The 19765-nt window shown below is 42.1% G+C and overlaps 1 protein-coding gene across 23 annotated transcripts in view; it reads right to left on the reverse strand.

The window, feature by feature from the left end:
• The window catches only part of BCLAF3 (BCLAF1 and THRAP3 family member 3), a 76909-nt gene that overhangs the window by 53700 nt on the left and 3444 nt on the right, over positions 1–19765 (reverse strand). For 8 of the 23 annotated variants that reach the window (XR_004478772.2, XR_007474807.1, XM_049704744.1 and 5 more), the window contains exons 1-2: positions 9007–9638; positions 8879–8925 (exon numbers count right to left, since the gene is read on the reverse strand). The exons of 1 other annotated variant lie outside the window; for it this stretch is intronic. The gene's annotated coding sequence lies outside the window, so the exon portion shown is untranslated. Of the gene's footprint in view, positions 1–8878; positions 8926–9006; positions 10696–10717; positions 11461–11551; positions 12353–19765 lie in introns of those variants that run through there. 14 more of the 23 variants (XR_007474808.1, XR_007474805.1, XR_007474806.1 and 11 more) reach the window with 9 other exon arrangements.

Genomic DNA, 19765 nt, shown 5'->3' on the forward strand with positions numbered 1-19765 from the left:
GGGAAGTTTATAGCTATACAAGCCTACCTCAAGAAACAAGAAAAATCTCAAATAAACAATCTAAACTTACACCTAAAGGAACTAGAGAAAGAAGAACAAACAAAACCCAAAGTTAGCAGAAGGAAAGAGGAAGAGAAAGGAAAGGAAAGAGATCATAACGATCAGAGCAAAAAATGAAAAAAATGAAATAGAAACAAACAAAACAATAGCAAAGATAAATAAAACTAAAAGCTGGTTCTTTGAAAAGATAAACAAAATTGATAAACCATTAGCCAGACTCATCAAGAAAAAGAGGGAGAGGACTCAAATCAATAAAATTAGAAACAAAAACGGAGAAGTTACAGCAGACACCGCAGAAATACAAAGCATCCTAAGAGACTACTACAAGCAACTCTATGCCAATAGAATGGACAACCTGGAAGAAATGGACAAATTCTTAGAAAGGTATAACCTTCCAAGACTGAACCAGGAAGAAAGAGAAAATATGAACAGACCAATCACAAGTAATGAAATTGAAACTGTGATTAAAAATCTTCCAACAAACAAAAATCCAGGACCAGATGGCTTCACAGGTGAATTCTATCAAACATTTAGAGAAGAGCTAACACCCATCCTTCTCAAACTCTTCCAAAAAATTTCAGAGGAAGGAACACTCCCAAACTCATTCTATGAGGCCACCATCACCCTGATACCAAAACCAGACAAAGATACTACAAAAAAAGAAAATTACACACCAATATCACTGATGAATATAGATGCGAAAATCCTCAACAAAATACTAGCAAACAGGATCCAACAACACATTAAAAGGATCATACACCATGATCAAGTGGGATTTATCCCAGGGATGCAAGGATTCTTCAATATACGCAAATCAATGTGATACACCATATTAACAAATTGAAGGAGAAAAACCATATGATCATCTCAATAGATGCAGAAAAAGCTTTTGACAAAATTCAACACCATTTATGATAAAAACTCTCCAGAAAGTGGGCATAGAGGGAACCTACTTCAACATAATAAAGGCCACATACGCCAAACCCACAGCAAACATAATTCTCAATGGTGAAAAACTGAAAGCATTTCCTCTAAGATCAGGAACAAGACAAGGATGTCCACTCTCACCACCATTATTCAACATAGTTTTGGAAGTCCTAGCCACAGCAATCAGAAAAGAAAAAGAAAGAAAACAAATACAAATTGGAAAAGAAGAAGTAAAACTGTCACTGTTTGCAGATGACATGTTACTATACATAGAGAATCCTAAAGATGCTACCAGAAAACTACTAGAGCTAATCAATGAATTTGGTACAGTAGCAGGATACAAAATTAATGCACAGCAATCTCTTGCATTCCTATACACTAAGGATGAAAAATCTGAAAGAGAAATTAAGGAAACACTCCCATTTACCGCTGCAACAAAAAGAATAAAATACCTAGGAAAAAACCTACCTAGGGAGACAAAAGACCTGTAGGCAGAAAACTATAAGACACTGATGAAAAAAATTAAAGATGATACCAACAGATGGAGAGATATACCATGTTCTTGGGTTGGAAGAATCAATATTGTGAAAATGACTATACTACCCAAAGCCATTTACAGATTCAATGCAATCCCTATCAAATTACCAGTGGCATTTTTTTAAAGAACTAGAACAAAAAATCTTAAAATTTGTATGGAGACACAAAAGATCCCGAATAGCCAAAGCAGTCTTGAGGGAAGAAAACGGAGCTGGAGGAATCAGACTCCCTGACTTCAGACTATACTACAAAGCTACAGTAATCAACACAATATGGTACTGGCACAGAAACAGAGATCAATGGAACAGGATAGAAAGCCCAGAGATAAACACACACACCTGTGGTCAACTAATCTATGACAAAGGAGGCAAGGATATACAATGGAGAAAAGACAGTCTCTTCAATAAGTGGTGCTGGGAAAACTGGACAGCTACATGTAAAAGAATGAAATTAGAACACTCCCTAACACCATACACAAAAATAAACTCAAAATGGATTAGAGACCTAAATGTAAGACCGCACACTATAAAACTCTTAGAGGAAAACATAGGAAGAACGCTCTCTGACATAAATCACAGCAAGATCTGTTTTGATACACCTCCTAGAGTAATGGAAATAAAAACAAAAATAAACAAATGGGACCTAATGAAACTTCAAAGCTTTTGCACAGCAAAGGAAACCAGAAACAAGACGAATAGACAACCCTCAGAATGGGTTGTCTCCTTGCAAATGAATCAACGGACAAAGGATTAATCTCCAAAATATATAAACAGCTCACACAGCTCAATATTAAAAAAACAAACAACCCAATCCAAAAATGGACAGAAGACCTAAATAGACATTTCTCCAAAGAAGACATACAGATGGCCAAGAAGCACATGAAAAGCTGCTCAACATCACTAATTACTAGAGAAATGTAAATCAAAACTACAATGAGGTATCACCTCACACCAGTTAGAATGGGCATCATCAGAAAATCTACAAACAACAAATGCTGGAGAGGGTGTGGAGAAAAGGGAACCCTCTTGCACTGTTGGTGGGAATGTAAATTGATACAGCCACTATGGAGAACAGTACGGAGGTTCCTTAAAGAAGTAGAAACAGAATTACTATATGACCCAGCAATCCCACTACTGGGCATATACCCAGAGAAAACCATAATTCAAAAAGACACATGCACCCCAATGTTCATTGCAGCAGTATTTATAATAGCCAGGTCATGGAAACAACCTAAATGCCCATCCACAGACGAATGGATAAAGAAGTTGTGGTACATATATACAATGGACTATTACTCAGCCATAAAAAGGAACGAAATTGGTTCATTTGTAGAGATGTGGATCCATCTAGAGACTGTCATACAGAGTGAAGTCAGAAAGAGAAAAACAAATATCGTATATTAACACATACATGTGGAATCTAGAAAATGGTATAGATGAACCGGTTTGCAGAGCAGAAATTGAGACACCGAAGTAGAGAAAAAAACGAATGGACACTAAGAGTGGAAAGCGGTAGAGGGTGGGGGTTGTGGTGGGATGAATTGGGAGATTGGGATTGACATGTATACACTGATGTGCATAAAATGGATGACTAACAAGAGAAAAAAATTCAAACTATTCACTCAAAAATGGGTGCATTTTTTTGCATATAAATTACACCTCAAAGCTGTAAAAACGTTACCTTTGGGGTGATGTAAGTGCTGTAAGATTAGAGCAGATATTATGGAGATGGTTGCACAACTCTGCAAACATACCAAAAATCACTGAATTGTACATTTTAAACCTGTAAAATATATCTCAATAAAGCTTTTGTTTTAAAGTTAACTTTATTTGCATTTGCTTTTTTGGGTGCATCAGCTAGTAATGAACAGTAGTAGCTCAGGGGCTTAATGCATAAGACAGGAGAGTTAATTTAAATCCTAGAGTCTGAGCTAAGATGGTTTTTACATTTTTTTTTCTTTTTTTCTTTTTTTTTTGCGGTACGTGGGCCTCTCACTGTTGTGGCCTCTCCCATTGCGGAGCACAGGCTCCAGACGTGCAGGCTCAGCGGCCATGGCTCACGGGCCCAGCCGCTCCGAGGCATGTGGGATCCTCCCAGACTGGGGCACGAACCCGTGTCCCCTGCATCGGCAGGCGGACTCTCAACCACTGCGCCACCAGCGAAGCCCGGTTTTTACATTTTTTAAGTGTTGTTTAAAAAGAAGAATATGCAACAGAGACTGTATGTGGCCCACAAAGTCTAAAATATTTACTATCTGGTCCTTTACAAAAAAGATTGCTGATCCCTGATTTAAACTAACTTACTTGTGACTAGCAAAGTTAATCAAAGGATGCTTTAAGACAGAGAGGGCGAGAAAAAAAAAAAAAGAAAAGGCAGAAACACCAGCAGCGTTTGTGACTGGGGCGAAGGAGATGCCAATTACAAAAGAGAAATTCATTTATACTGCTCCTTTGGAGTGAACTGTGTAGGGGCAGTGAGTGAATTTGTGTGCCCTTGGACATGGAAAGATGAATGGACAGCAGGGGCATCCACTCCCAGGAGGATGCTGAAGGGGATGCTGGTGTCAAAAAAGGCCACCCCAACCAGGACTGCACTGGACACATACGCTCACCCAGCTGAAAGCAATTCTCCTCCTCCATGACATCACTTCCCCCTCTCCATTAGGTCCCTCCCATCACCCTACTACCTCTCTCTCCGTTTACAACCAAATTCCTCAAAGGGCTGACTGTTTACCACAGTCATTCTCTCCCATTCTTCTCCCCCCATTCTACTTGGCCCCTCACCAATCTAGCTTTCCACTCCACCAAACTGCTCCAGTCAAGATCACTAACGAAATCCATGTTACTAAATCCAATGGCTATTTTCCCTCCTTCTCCTGGATCTACCAGCAGCACTTGATGGTCAATCACACCTTCCTCCCAGAAACATTTTCTTCACTTGGATTCCAGAATACTACACTTTCCTGGTTTTCCTCCTACCCCTAACAACGCTTTCTGTCTCCTTTGCTGGTTTTTCCTCACCTCCCCCCTCAGCAGCCTGACCCCTAAATAGTGAACACAGTCTTCCTCTAAATAGTGACTTCAGTCTTTGACTTCTCATTGTCTACACTCTCTTCCCAGTCTGCACTTTCCTTCAGTCTCATGGCTTTAAATACTCTCTATATACTAACAACCCCCAAATTGACATCTCCAGCCCTCACCTATCCTCTGTGTTGCACTCTTCCACATCCAAAAGCCTATTGGATGCTGTAAACATGTCCAAGAGCAAACTCCTGACCTTCCTCCGAAATCTGCTCCTCCCAAGGTCTGTTCCACCTCAATAAATGGCAACTCTATCCTTAGAGTTTTCAACAAAGAGGAAACATAACTGTCCAATAAACATACAAAAAGATATTCAACACTACCTACTAGGAAGATAAAATTAAAACGAAGAGATACCATTTCATACTCATTAGATTTGCAAAAATTTTAGTCTGATGATCCCCATGTGTTTACAAGAAAGTGGAAAAAGAGGATTTCTCAACTGAGGAAAATTCCTCCCCCCAAAAAAACATGAAGCAGAAGAAAACTCTAACTGTATACTCTAAACAGAATTAAATATATCCAAAAGCATTTAGGAATATATATTTTAAAAAACGCACCTTGAATCAGAAATTTAAAAACTAAGAACAGAAACATACCAAAAAAACATAGTGATATGACAGAAAAAAAAATAATCAAACTAAGGGGAAAGAATGGGAGAAAAAGACTAAATTTTCTCAGAAGTGAAGAATAAATTACAAGGTGCCCAGGGGAAAATAAACTCAAAAGAAATGATGCAGCCACTTTGGAAAACAGTCTGGCAGTTCCTTAAAAAATTAAACATAGAGTTACCATATGACCCAGAAATTCAAATCCTAGGTATATACCCAAAAGAAATAAAAATATATGTCTGCATAAAAACTTGTACACAAATGCTCATAACAGCATTATTCACAAGAGCCAAAATGTAGAAACAACTCAAATGTTCATTGAGAGATGAATGAATAAACAAAATGTAGTATCCCTGTACAATGGAATATTATCTGGCCATAAAAAGGAATGAAGTACTGACACACAGTCAAACAGGGATGAACCTTGAAATCATTATGCTAAGGGAAAGAAGCTAGTTGCAAAAGACCACATATTGTATGATTGCTTTATATGAAACGTCCAGAATAGGCAAATCCATAGAGACAGAAAGTAGATTGGTGGTTGCCTAGGTGCGGTGGGGGGAGGGGGGCATTGGGGGGAGTGGGCACAGGGTTTCTTTTTGGTGGGATGAATATGTTCTAAAACTAGACTGTGATGATGGTTACACAACTCTGTGAATATACTAAAAAAAACACTGAATTGTAGACTTTTAAATGGGTAAATTGTGTGGTATGTTAATTATATCTCAGTAAAGCTGTTACCAAAAAAAAGAAAAATCAACTGACAGAGATCCCATACTAAATGTGAGTTCAGCATTTACAAATGCAAAGAATTGCCCAGGAAAGCCCTTACAACAAAGACGCCACACTGGCAGCACAGTACAGGACCAAGTTAGAGCCCACAGAACAAGAGGGCAATCAGCAGTTCAGAGGAAGCCAGACCTCAGGAGAGCAGGGCATGACTTATTCTCCCAGCCACAGTGGCTGGATGCTGTCACAGTTCCTCAGTAGTGAGGAGCTGGAAGTGGATACAGAACCCCACTGTTGCCTACCATTAGTCTACTTTGATTTCATGGATGAAATGTATTTCTCTCACACACAGAACAGGCTAAATAAACAGGGGAGTAAGGGCATTTTAAAAGGTGTAAGTACAAAGGTTAACCATTAGAACAAAAATAAAAACCTTCCTCTTTTTAAAATAAAAGAGCAAAAACTACACCTCATAGCAAAAAGAAATAGCAAATATAACAAAATACACATGATTATAAAATATTACGATAGACCAAATATATCAGTCCTAACAATAAATGTGGTGGGCTTATTAACTCATCTACTAAAATAAACAGGTACAATTTGGCTCACAAAACAAGGAGTTGTATAAAAAACATATCTAAAACACAGTGATTGTGAAAAGTTAAAAATAAAAGGATGGCCAAATTATACAAGGCAAATGGAAACAGAGAGCAGGGGTGGCAAACCTAGAATCAGGCAAAAGCAAAATTCAAGCCCCAAAGCATTCATCATGCCAAAGAAAGACACTTTTTAATGCTAAAAGCCACAATCCTCGATGAAGAGAGAACAAATAAAAATACACATATTTACATGAATATAACAGTGCAACCACCTTTATGAAGCAAAAACTACAACAGATGCAAGGAGACACAGATAGAAACACTAATAATAGGAGACTTTCATATACCACTTTCAGTGGTATATTAGACAGATTAGGTAAGCCAAAAATGAGATAGAAGATCTAAACAGCATAATCAACAGGGTAAACCTTAAGGATATTTATCAAACTCTACACTCTGATACTAGAGAATACTCTTCTGAAGTGCCCACACCACATCACCAAAAATAATCATATATTAGGTCACAAAGAAAACATCAGTAACCTCCACATAATAGAACTATTACAAGCAATACTCTCTGATCATAATGCAATAAAACTAGAATCTACTAATAAAAACAAAAAAGAGAAATTCCACCTAGAAATTTTAAAACCTCTTATTAAACAACTCCTGGGTACTCTAAGGTAAATTTTTAAAGAAATAATGACAATAAAAGCACTACATATCAGATTCTATGGGATGCATTTAAAGCAGTGATCAAAGGAAAATTCATTGCACTAAACATATTTATCAATAAAAATGAAAGAATAAAAGTAAATAAATTTATTTCCAAGGTAAAAAAAAAGAAACTAAAAAATAACAAAGCACAAGGAAGGAAACAATAAAAACAAAAGTAGAGGAAGAGAATAGAAAACTAGATCTAAGTAATAATTCAAAATTCTGTAGTTTCTGGAAAAATTAAAATGGATAAACCACTAAATAACTTATATAACTTGCCTAGGGAAAAAGAGAGAAAGCACAAGTACACAAAATAAGAAAGAGCAAAGGGGAAATAACCACTGAAATAGAAGAAAAATTTTGAATCGTAAGAGATTATATCCAATAAATTTAAAAGCCCAGATGTAAGGGATAATTTGTTAGAAAAATAGAGATTACTAAAACTGACTGCATTAAAAAGCTTAAACGGACCAACTTCCATAAAAGAAACAGAGAAAGTTATTAAGGAAATATCCCATAAAAAAGCATCAGGCCCAGATCGTTTCACAGGGGAATTCTACCAAACCTTCAAACATCAGATTGCCTCAATGCTCTATAAATTATTCCAGAGCTGGTATATCACTAGAAGGATCAAGCCTACAGAAACATCAACCTTTCAAGGAGATGAACCAGCCAAGAAGACTGAGAAAGAACATCCTCTGAGGAAGGAGGGAACCCCAGAGCATAGAAGGATGTTTCAAGAAAGGAGACTTTTGGGCTTCCCTGGTGGCGCAGTGGTTGAGAGTCCGCCTGCCGATGCAGGGGACATGGGTTCGTGCCCCGGTCCAGGAAGATCCCACATGCCGCGGAGCGGCTGGGCCCCTGAGCCCTGGCCGCTGAGCCTGCGCGTCCGGAGCCTGTGCTCCACAACGGGAGAAGCCACAGCAGTGAGAGGCCCGCGTACCGCAAAAAAAAAAAAAAAAAAATAGAAGACTTTTATGGCAACAGCTGCATAGAGACCCAATAAAAGAAATGAAAAGTGTTAATACATGGCTTGAGGACTAAGTGGAAGGTAAGGAAACTGAGAAAGCCAATTAATACCAACGCCTTCTAACAAGTTTGTCTGGCATGGGAGGAGAGAAACTGGGTTGCAGCTGGGTGACAGGGGTCTAGGGAAGAGGTTTTGAAATGGGAGCAACTTGAGCAGGTTTAATGTTGTTAAGGAGAGACTATGTGCATGGCATTGGGGACATAATGTAGAATGACAGTCATAGTAGGAATGAGTCTAGGTCCAATTAGTTCAATGTTTCCTTTGATTCCTAATATCAACTCCAAATAATGTAGTCAACCTCTCCCAATATTCCACATTTACATATTACCTTCTTCAAAGGTCCAGACTGAATTTTTATCAGCGGTCACATTTTATGTTAATTTGGCAAACATTGCTGAGTGCCAGTGACTGCTAGAGGCAAGCCACACAAAGTTGGAAGAGTCCTAGTTTCTTCACTAGAGAAGCTCAGTCTTCACTAGCTAAGAAGGATCACATGAGTATCAGTACTTCCTAGTTCACTAAGTGTTTTGCAAACACTATCTCAAGCCTTTAATCCTCAGAAGCCTTTGAGGAAGCTGGAATTACCTCCATTTCACAGGTGAAGAGACCAATCCTCATAAAAGTTAACCAACCTGCCCCAAGAGAAAGACGTAAAATCAGCATCCAGGTTCTCAGACTCCAATACTAACACTTCCCCACCTTGCAACTCCTACCTTCATAAAGATGACTCTGAAGAGACTGCCTGGTCATTTGCGTAGATGCTCGGTCAGCAGAATTGGACTTTAGCACACTTGAGAATAGTTGACATCCTGCAACACATCTAAAATTGCCATCTAAATTTGGAAAGCAGCTTTTATGCTCCCTAGCTGCCTGGATATTCTGTAGCCTGTAGGGCACAAAGACTATGTTTTATTTATCATGATCCCAAGGATTGTGTTTTATTTAGCTTTTTATCTGTCCCCCTCAGCTTTATATACAGTGCCTTTAAATATTTTCTCCTTCAACATGTGTGGATTCATTCATTCACCTAATTTCATAACTCTGATATCATTTTCAATATAATCTAGGGCAGCATTATAATACTTCAAATTTAAGGGGTGAGTGGGGGCAAAGGGTATCACAGAACAGCTTTTTTTGTGTGTGTGGTACGCGGGACTCTCACTGTTGTGGCCTCTCCCGTTGCGGAGCACAGGCTCCGGACGCGCAGGCTCAGCGGCCATGGCTCACGGGCCCAGCCGCTCCGCGGCACGTGGGATCTTCCCGGACCGGGGCACGAACCCGTGTCCCCTGCATCGGCAGGCGGACTCTCAACCACTGCGCCACCAGGGAAGCCCAGAACAGCTTTCTGAATTCAGAAATTTACATTAAAAAATCAAGATGCTTATGTGCTCTGAAATTTTTACAAGATGGCAATAATTAGCAATGAGACAAAGTATGTTTAAATATACTCTCCATAAATGTCTCATTTGACCCTTAAAATCACCCTGTAAGAAAGGTAAGGCAAAGGCACTATAATCTCTAATTCAGAGTTGAGGAAATAGTCCCTTAGAAAAGGTAAGTGACATGTTCAAGGTAATCAGATATACTGGAATTCAAGGAAGCCCTGACTTCAAATCTGTTCACTTTATAATGCCTTTGCCCCACTTAGATAACCCTTCTTTACTAAACTGGTAAAGGTGAAATAGAAGATGAGAAACCAAATTGCCATCAACAAATAAGAAGGAAAAAAAAAAGAGGTGATAGCCAGAGAAGGATACCTGTACTTGGTTGGAGAAGAATATAAGTGGCCCCAAAGTGTTCTTATAGAAATCCTTTAAATGTTGCCTTTTGCTAGGGTGGGGAAAAGGACACTCACAGATTGTTGGTGGGAGTGCAAAATAGCACATCCTTTCCAGAGGGAAATTCACATTAAAAAACCCAACAATTCTATCATCTAGGAATGTACACTAAGGAAGTAATCACGGACGTGCAGGTTTTACAATTCACCAACAATGTGTTTAAGTAGTGAAAAACTGAGAATAAAAAAACCGACTAAATAAATTACTGCAGCCAAATAATGGCATGCTACGTAGCCAGGAAAAGAAAAACAGTTACCAAAAAGAATCCACTTTAGAAAAATTCATGCATTCGTCTCTGCATGGAAAAAGACTGGAGGGGCATCCTCAGTGTACCTATATTCACAATGGATACTTGAATGGTTAAAGAGTGCACCTTCTTCACCGTGGTTTTGCATATTTTAGAAATTTTGTATATAAATATGACTAAATGTTTCTAATCAGACATTTTAAAGGCTTCTGGGGAGGGTGTGCAAGGGCAGGGCTTTCAAATGAACATTTTAGCAGCCATTTTAAAAAATACCACATGAAAAAATAAAGCATTCTATACCGTTATCATTAAAACACCATTGAAAAATAAAGCACTCACCATGAATCCACATCAAAACCTTTTCTTTTCAAATTCCAGTCTTTCATTCGTACCAGTTCGCATACAGAAAAACGTTAAAAAGGTTGCCTGGCCAGAAGTATGAGAGACTTTCTTGATTTCTACCTGTAGTTTTTACTTTATTCCAGAAAAGAAAAGCAGTCACCTAAGAGGCAGCTCGAAAAGCACCTCGGCAGGAAAATATTTGGGAGGATAAGTTTCTCTCACGTTTCTTTCCCTCCCGACCTACCGACAGGACAATCCTGACAGTGGCCGGCCCAGTTTCCTAATACACCCTAAAGAAGCACAGGAGATGCGCCAATTTTCAGTATACGTTTCTAAAAAGACAAGTTTTACTTTACAATGCAGGATAAAGAGCAGCCTTCACTACTCATTCTGGACGTTACCGGAGAAGATGCCGCTGCGCGGCAGGAGAACCTCCGGAGAAGGACAAAGCGGGGGCTCCTCGGCTCGGGTCCCGCAGGCGATGCGTCCAGAGCCGCCTCTGGGAAAAGGGCACCGTCCCTGGACACCGCCCCGCCCTCCCCCCGGCTCCATGACAGACACTCCAAATCGCCGGGGACAGAAGCCTGCGGACAATGGGCGAGGATCGGGAGCCTCGGCAGCAGGTGCCCGGGTCGCCACGTCTAAAATAAGGCACCGGTCCGGTGGCCAGAGGCAGGGGCAGGGGAGCAGTCCCCCGAGATCCCGAGCTGGGCCTCCGCATCCTCCCCGCCGCCCCACCCGCCACCCAAGAACCGCCCCTCCCATGCGACGGACACGCCCTCCCCGCAGGCCGGGACCTCCTCGCGCCGCCCGCCCCCCAGGGCCGCTCACCCGACCGAGAAGTTCCCGCCGCCGCCGCCGCCGCCGCCGAACCCTCAGGCCTCGCCCCTCACACGGCCGCCGCCTCACACAGGAGCCGCACCACAGCTCCCGCAGCTGGGCCGCGGGACCCGGAACCACTTCCTTCCGGAACCGCCTCGCCCCGCCCCCGTCCTAGCCACGCCCACTGCCCGCTGCCCAGCGCGGAGCCCGCTTTCCCACCGACCTCTGCTCTCAACTCTTTCCCAGCGAGGGTTGCCCCGCCCGGGAGGCTCCGGCCAAGAGCGCCTGCGCCCTCTGCCGGCCGTTCCCACCTCTGCCTCTCTGTCCAGGGCGCATGCGCCATCTGCCGCCCGCCCGCCGGGAAGGAAAGAACACACTGGGCGTACTGGTCCATGGATCCTCGGGGTTAAGGGTCAGAGATCGGAGTTCACCCCTCAGTCAGAGGCAGGAGCTTGGTGCCGTGGGCCTTCCAGCGTTGTGCAGATGAGCGGAGCAGATAAGCCACAGCCTTCCAGCCCCTGGCTTGTCCCTCAAAGCCCTTCCAGAGCCAGCCTATCTGAACCAGCAAGGCTGTGGCCTCTCTCCTGCCTACTCAATCTCTAACTATTCCCCATGGCCTCAAATCAAGCTTGTACCCAGAAAACAAAACCTCCCCTCTGTACCTCCCAAATAGGTTAATGGTACCAACATCCCTCCACCGTGCAATTCAAAATACTCATTTTTACCTGCTCTTTTTTTTTTTTGGTACGCGGGCCTCTCACTGCTGTGGCCTCTCCTGCTGTGGAGCACAGGCTCCGGACGTGCAGGCTCAGTGGCCATGGCTCACGGGCCCAGCCGCTCCGCGGCATGTGGGATCTTCCCGGACCGGGGCACGCACCCGCGTCCCCTGCATTGGCAGGCGGACTTTCAACCACTGCGCCACCAGGGAAGCCCTTACCTGCTCTTTTGATTTCTCTCCTCCCACACTCCATCCATCACCCCAAAGGTAGCATATCCTCACTCTTGGAGCTTTCTCACTTGACACTTTGATGTTCTTTTTACCCCTTGCAAGATTTCTCTTTCAGGGTCCACCCCATCTGGTGGACCTTCTACCCTCCCTTGTCACTGTCGTCTACTGACTGCATTAGTTTTCCTCTCCATCTGAATTACTGCCATCATCCTGATGAAACCAACACCCATGACTAAGCCATGTTTCCTTAACTTCCTCGGTCCAAATGACTTTACCTCTACTTAATCCACACATTCCCAGGTACCCATTCTATAAAATCTAGACATCCATCACTTTATACTGCTTCATGGCTAAAACCTTAAGTTTACCAACCCCATTTATTTGGACACAATCCTCATCCTCATAGTCCTATCTCTCCCTTAGTCCCAATATACTTGTTCTTCAAAAACCACAGAGCTCTCACATCCCCTGAACCTTCTACCTGACTGAAGCCCATGGCCTTTGACTTCAACCACTCTTGTAGGCAGAGCCCCTTGATTGCCCTTTGATACGTCCCAACATCAAACCACCACCTTGAAACATTCCAGTTATCTGCATTTTCCATACCCACGTCTATGTTTCCAAGCACTACTTGGGAGGAAAAAGCCACACAACTATAATAGAATGATACCACTACAAATTTATGGAGACTCACCGCAGTGGACAGCCTTGGTGCCTCTTAGGAATCCTTTTATGTGACCACTCTCATTTCCAGTAATTGCTGTTACTAACCCTTACCACTCTCTTTAAGCCCCATACCAGTGATCATTTCCCTCTCTTCATACATGATTTTTGCTTCCTGTTTTGCAGAGAGAAATTCCCCAGCATAGTATATGAGGCCTTTGATTATCTGGTTCATACTTACCTCTCTAACTTCTCTCCTCTTTGCACTCAATGCCCTGGCTATACTGAAATGTTTGCTGTTTAAGATGAATACTCCATTGCACATATTATCCCTTCTGTCTGGTTAAAAGGTGTGGGACCTTTTAATCTGCTTCAGTTCAGGAAGGTTTTCTTCCATTCTACCTTCAAGAATTGTTTTTGCTCCATTTGTTCTGGTCTCTCTTTTAGGAAGAGCAATTATTTGTGGTAAACATCTGTTTTATCGTTTTCATCTGTTTACCGTTTTTCAGCATTCTGGTAGACCTCCAATCTGCTTTCAGTGTTACCGATAAGATTTCCAAAAGCATTATTTCTGCCTCTGTTTTTACTCAATTTCTATTATTGATAATTTTGTTTCCTTCCGTCATTTCCTTCTCTCCCCCCCACCCCATCCTTCTCTTTCAACTCATCCTATTGACTTTCCATCTCACCGTTTCATTTCCTTATGAATTTCTGTTCTGGTTTTATAGAAAGCCTACCTTCTTGCAAAAGGATGGTAAACCGGTCATAAAATTCCTCTTTTGGATTCCGTAGTCATTCATTTTCATAAGTATGCTCTTCTTTCTCTTCCACGATTAGGTTTTATATTTCACAAATATATATATATATATATATATACACACATACATACACACACATATATAATGAAGTATACAAAATATATATATATATATATCAATACATTCTCTTGATTCATCTTTGAACAAGGTGATTTTTGTTCAGACTTATTACTGGTTAATAATAAGCACAAGGAGATGGCCCTCGCCCTACATGCTGCTTCTGTGGACAGAGAGGTTAAGTAGTTTGCATAAGGTTTCATAGCTCTTGATTATGTATATGAATAGCACACACACATACAGAGGCAGAACAAGCCTAAGAGAAATGAAATATTATCTGCCTTTCCATTTATTTTTTCTTTGATTTTCATGCAAAGCCAAACCTGCTCTAGAATGCCAAGTATGCTTAATACAAGGGCTCTATATTAGTAAGAATAAATTACGCTATGATAACAAACCCCAAATCTCAGTGGCTTATAGCAACGAATGCTTATTTTTCACTTATATTTCAAGTCCATCATGGGTCAGCTTTGGTTCTTCTGTCTGGGACCCAGGGTGAAGAAATTGATGCTATCTGAGACATTACTGGTGTCATACCAGAAGAAAAGGAGCAACAGTGGGACCATACATTGGATCTTAAAGCTTCTGCTTTAAAGCTGAATCAGAAATTCTGGGGGTGGGGCCCAGCATAGTTTCAACAAGCCCTCCAGGAGATTCTGAAGCATGCTCAAGTTTGAGAACCACTTCTCTATGGCTTGTATTTCCTGTAAACCAGAAGATGGACATAGAGACTTGATAAAATTGAGTAGTTTTTAAACTACTAATTCTTAAGCCAGAAAAAAAAGTCATATTAAAAGAGCAAGAGAGAGAGAGAATGAATATCATGCTTTGATACAGACTTAGATCAAGTGCCTATTGTCATTTTTTGGAGGGACACTGTTTTCTGGGGAAACCTGCCAGCTGCCCTGATATGTATCTCCAGCCATCCTTCTGTATAGCCTTCTTTTTTAAATGCTGATGTGAGAATAAGATAATTAGGAAGAAGTAGGACGAATAGCTTTCTCATCCCTTGACAATGCTGTTGGCCCAGATTTTTCTCATAGTTTTTGTCTAGATGGTTTGTATTGTGTTGGTCATGGCTTCAGCATCTACATTAGTGTTTATAAGTCAGGACTGACAGACCAGGTGAATTTTCTCTTTCCTTAAGTATCTGACTTTGGCTATGTTGCTTAATACTGTCAGTGAAATTTGATGTATAATGCTTAGCTGGCCCTGATCCCTCCTCTTTTTCTTCCATCCCATGATACAGGCACTTTTTTGTGGTCACTGTCCTTTCCTTACCTTTACTTTTTAAAGGGCTTTGTCAACAGTGGAGCACAGACAGAAATGATTTATATTATTTGGAAGAAAATGTTTTTAGACAGGCTTATGCTGCAGATTCCTTTTTGCTCATTCTAGTCACTGCCTTTATGTCTGTTTTCCTACTGAGATGGAGGACAAATTCCTAAGCAAGATTTGGTAGCTGCTACCAGCCCTCTGGTTCCATAAATTATTTCTGATGAACTCTTTTGTAATGCAATATGTGAAGCAGCTTGGCCCCGGTTCTGAAAGCAATACAATATTTGTGGTTTTAAAACAAGGTGTCAAAAGTCAGCAATTATTTTGAAAAAAACTTTTTTTGATTGATGTGAACTACCTACATTGATGCAAGGCAAAAAAGGAATGGTGAGGTTAGGTTTAAAACTTAATCTTACTGCAAAATAAGATTAATTGTTTAAAAGTTCATTACTCACCTTATTTAAATCTTTAGTGTTCCCCCGGAAGCTCTTGCCCAGATCCTTGATGGATTCAGTTCACATATCTTTTCTACCATAAGCAGGTCTGGTTTTGTGTCCCGGCACAACCCAGACACCAGTTCAAAAGTCACTGAGCTCTCAAACCTTTCATCTGCCTGATAAATTTGCTTTGTTTAACTCCATATTTGTTAGGTACTCCACAACTTCTTCTTAAATGTTCACACCAATTTTCACTCTCCCTTAGACTGGTAGGGAAAGAGAACATAATGGACCCTGTGGTAGATTTCATAATAATACAGTCAAAATATTTATTGCTCCTCTCTTCCCAGGCCCTCTACTTGAAAATTGAAAATGACAAATGTGGATCCCACTATATTTCCATTGGACGGCTCTGGTCTCAGCCAGTCATGGCATAGCAGAGACAACTAACTAGCCACCAAAATATTGGGTTGGCCAAAAAGTTTCTTCTGCTTTTTCCATAAGAGCTTATGGAAAAACCCAAACGAACTTTTTGGCCAACCCAGTACTGGTGCTCTCCCTTACACAGAATAGTACTATCCCTGGTAAGAAACAAAGCAGCCAGGGACTATACTTCCCAGCATCCCTTGCATCTAAGTGGGGCCACGTGACTAGTTCTTATCAATGAAATGTGAGTGGAAATGATACATGTCCCTTAGAGGCCAAGGTGGTTGGAAAGCAGTGTGTCTTCTCCATTCTCTTTCCCTATTCTGTCAGCTTAATGCAGAAAAACATGACAAAATTGGAAGATGAGGGAGCTACAGGATGGAAGGGGCCTAGTCCCTGAATTACCACTCAAAAGAGAGTTGTAATAAAGGATATCTGCGGCTTCCCTGGTGGCGCAGTGGTTGTCCCCTGCCGATGCAGGGGACACGGGTACGTGCCCCGGTCCGGGAAGATCCCACATGCCGCGGAGCGGCTGGGCCCATGAGCCATGGCCGATGAGCCTGTGCGTCCAGAGCCTGTGCTCCGCAACGGGAGAGGCCACAACAGTGAGAGACCCACGTACCGCAAAAAAAAAAAAAAAATTTTTTTAAATAGATAAAATAAATAAAGGATATCTGTTTTGGACTTCCCAGGAGGGAGAAAAAAGTTCTATTGTATTTGGGACATCGTGCATCTTGCGGGGAGGGTGGGGTTGTTATAGAAGCCAGCATTACCTTCACTAATACACGTGGTCATCTCCTTCCCTTCGGCCAGTGATTAGCTTAGGGGTCGATGTAAGACCTAGTACTGGCCAAAGGGAAGCAGAAATCTTCTGGGAGCTTCCGGGAAAGAGTTTCCTCCCTGATAGAAGGAGGAAGCAGTAGAAAGGGCAGCCTGCCACTAACTTTTTCACAACTTTGACACAGTGGCATTGAGGATGGGATGCTGGTGCCATAGCAGCCTTCCTAAGAGGCAAGAAACTCAAAAAAGTGCTGCCCCAGAATCCTGATGTCATTTAGCTGTCTTTGGAGCTTCTTACATATTATGTGTGATTCCTAAATAACCTTAATATTGAAGCTACTTTGCGTCGTGTATAGTGGAATGATCAAAACTAGTACACTTATTCTCAATTTTAAAAAATTCATTCAGCAAAGATTTATCGTGGGGCTCGTCTGTGGCAGGTGCCATTCTAGGTGCTGAGGATCCAATGCAGAGACAAAAACCAGGATCCTTGAGACTGTCATCTCATGATAGAATGTGGGTCTGGCAGAAGGATATGTAGATCAGAGGCCATGGATTTGAATCCAAAACTTTTCTCAGTAACAACTGTGTTTACTCACTCACAAATATTTACTGAATACCTGTGTTAGGTAGTAGGAATATGGCAGCCCTGCTATCAGGAGGCTTACAGTGAGGGAGATAGACAAGACATTACTCCAAGAATCACACAAATAAATGTCTCATCGCAAACTGTAATAATATGAAAATGTATAACAGCAAACCTGACCTCATCACCCATCACAACTGCAAATAAGAACTTGTTAAATTGTCTACTGTCTCTCTTCCCTGCTAGACTATGGGCTCCAGGAAGGTGGGGACAATATCTGGTCTCGTTCTCTGCTCTATCCTCATCCTTAGCAAACTGCTTGGCACAGAGTAGGGAGTAGGTATTCACACATACGTGCTTAATAAGTGAGCATTTATGACATGGCTTTCCTCCTGGATGAGGAAAAAAAAACTATCCTACCAACTGTCCATGTTCCCAGATGGAGGGTGCAGGTATTCTGCTGGAACTGAGCAACAGACAGACCAAATCCCCTCAGCAGAAGATGCCCAGGGATTTGCAAAATCAGCAACAACTGCTGGCGAGGGAAGCTGGTTGAGCTCAATTGGGAAACCTGCAAATATAACTAGGAGATGTGTCGACTGGCAAGAGCCTCTAGGGGATAAGCCTGTGTGATTTCCCAGGCAGGAACTTGGAAGTATGGTGGGCCAGGGCAAGCACAGGCTCCAAAGGAAACCTTGGGTTTGGAGCCCAGCTGCGTACTTCCTGGCTGTACATGACGGGACTTCACCTGTCTTTACCTCATGGTAAAGTGAACATGGCAACAGCAGTGCTTATCTCAGAAAGCCCTTCTGAAGGCTAAGGGAGAGAATGCGTGGAAAGCTCTTAGCACACTGCCTAGCTGGCTCGGGTCCGGTTCTCCAGGAACAGGCTCTGAGACCAGTTGCACACAGGAAGGGCATGGGGAGTGCTGGGGGAGGGGGGCAGGGGAGTGAAGGAAGCAGCAGCCAGAACTTGGGCTGCAATACGTTCTCAACAAAGGCCTCGGGTGAACCCACAGGGAGCTCTGAAGCTGGGACAACCCTTCTGAGTTGTCCTACCTTGAGGCAAGGGTCTTCATATACCTGAGCAATCCAGTCAGGATCCAGCCTATCCATTGGCTGTCCAAGTGAGGGGATTTAACCTTGGTGAGGCAGCCTCCTTCAGTCAAGGGCAATTCTTAGAAAGGAACTCCACCAACAAACCTCAGCAAACTGTACCTCCAGCATCCGGAAGGAGACATCCCGAAAGACAAATACCTCAGTCCTAAAAGGGAGGGCCGTGTAGGTGGCACACCATGACATCCGTGACACTAGCATTTAATATGAACCTTTAAAGCCATTAGAGCAGCTGCTTAAACTTTCCCAAAGCTTGCTGAGGACTTAAGGCATCCTCACTGTCAAAGTACAACTTCGCAAAGGTTAAAAGCATACTTGCGACGTAAATGTACAGTGAGCAGGTGGCAAAAATGTGTTGTTGAGGTTCAGAGCGAGCCTCCCCCAAATGTGCCACATTCGCATGAGGATTATTTTCAGCTAAAGGTCACTGAGACCCTGCGGATTCAAGAGAAACTACTGCCCTCCTTTGACTACCTAGAAGAATTTAAATTGTTGCTGTTTTCTCTTGACCAGAGAAGAGTTATTAGCAGAAATAAATTTTATCTAAGTACCTCCATCTATATGGCAGGACAAACATCTAATTATTGATACCAAACAGCTGCTCTTCTTATCATTCTTTGGGCGACGCTCCTGTCCTGGGAAGCCCCCAGCCGCTATCCCACTCCTCAGCTCGGATGGCACAGGGACCTCAGTTTACCTTTCTGTCTTCGAACCTTTCATAAATGTGGGGTCTCTGACCCTCTCATGTATGTGGAGTTCCCATATAGATGAAATTAAAGTTGACTTTCTCCTGTTAGTCTGTCTCACGTCGATTTAATTCTTAGATCAGCCAGAAGCAGCTGTTAAGGGTAGAGGTAAATTTTCTTCCTCCCCGACTGTGTTTAACTCATTAACGAGCAGGATGACAAAGCCGGATCAAGGGAGGATACAGAACCGATTGTGACACACACTTGGATGTAAGTATACACACAGCAACACACACATATACTTAGTGGAGCAAAGAATGCTGGAGAAGACTGCAAAGTTAGATACAAAATTGCTTAGTGCTCTACAGGGACAAACAGGAATAACCTGTGGAGGTAGCTTTTCTATAGGACAAAAGTCATCTGCAACT

The sequence above is a fragment of the Orcinus orca genome, chromosome X, assembly GCF_937001465.1.
Source record: "Orcinus orca chromosome X, mOrcOrc1.1, whole genome shotgun sequence".
NCBI classification, from domain to species: Eukaryota; Metazoa; Chordata; class Mammalia; order Artiodactyla; family Delphinidae; genus Orcinus; species Orcinus orca.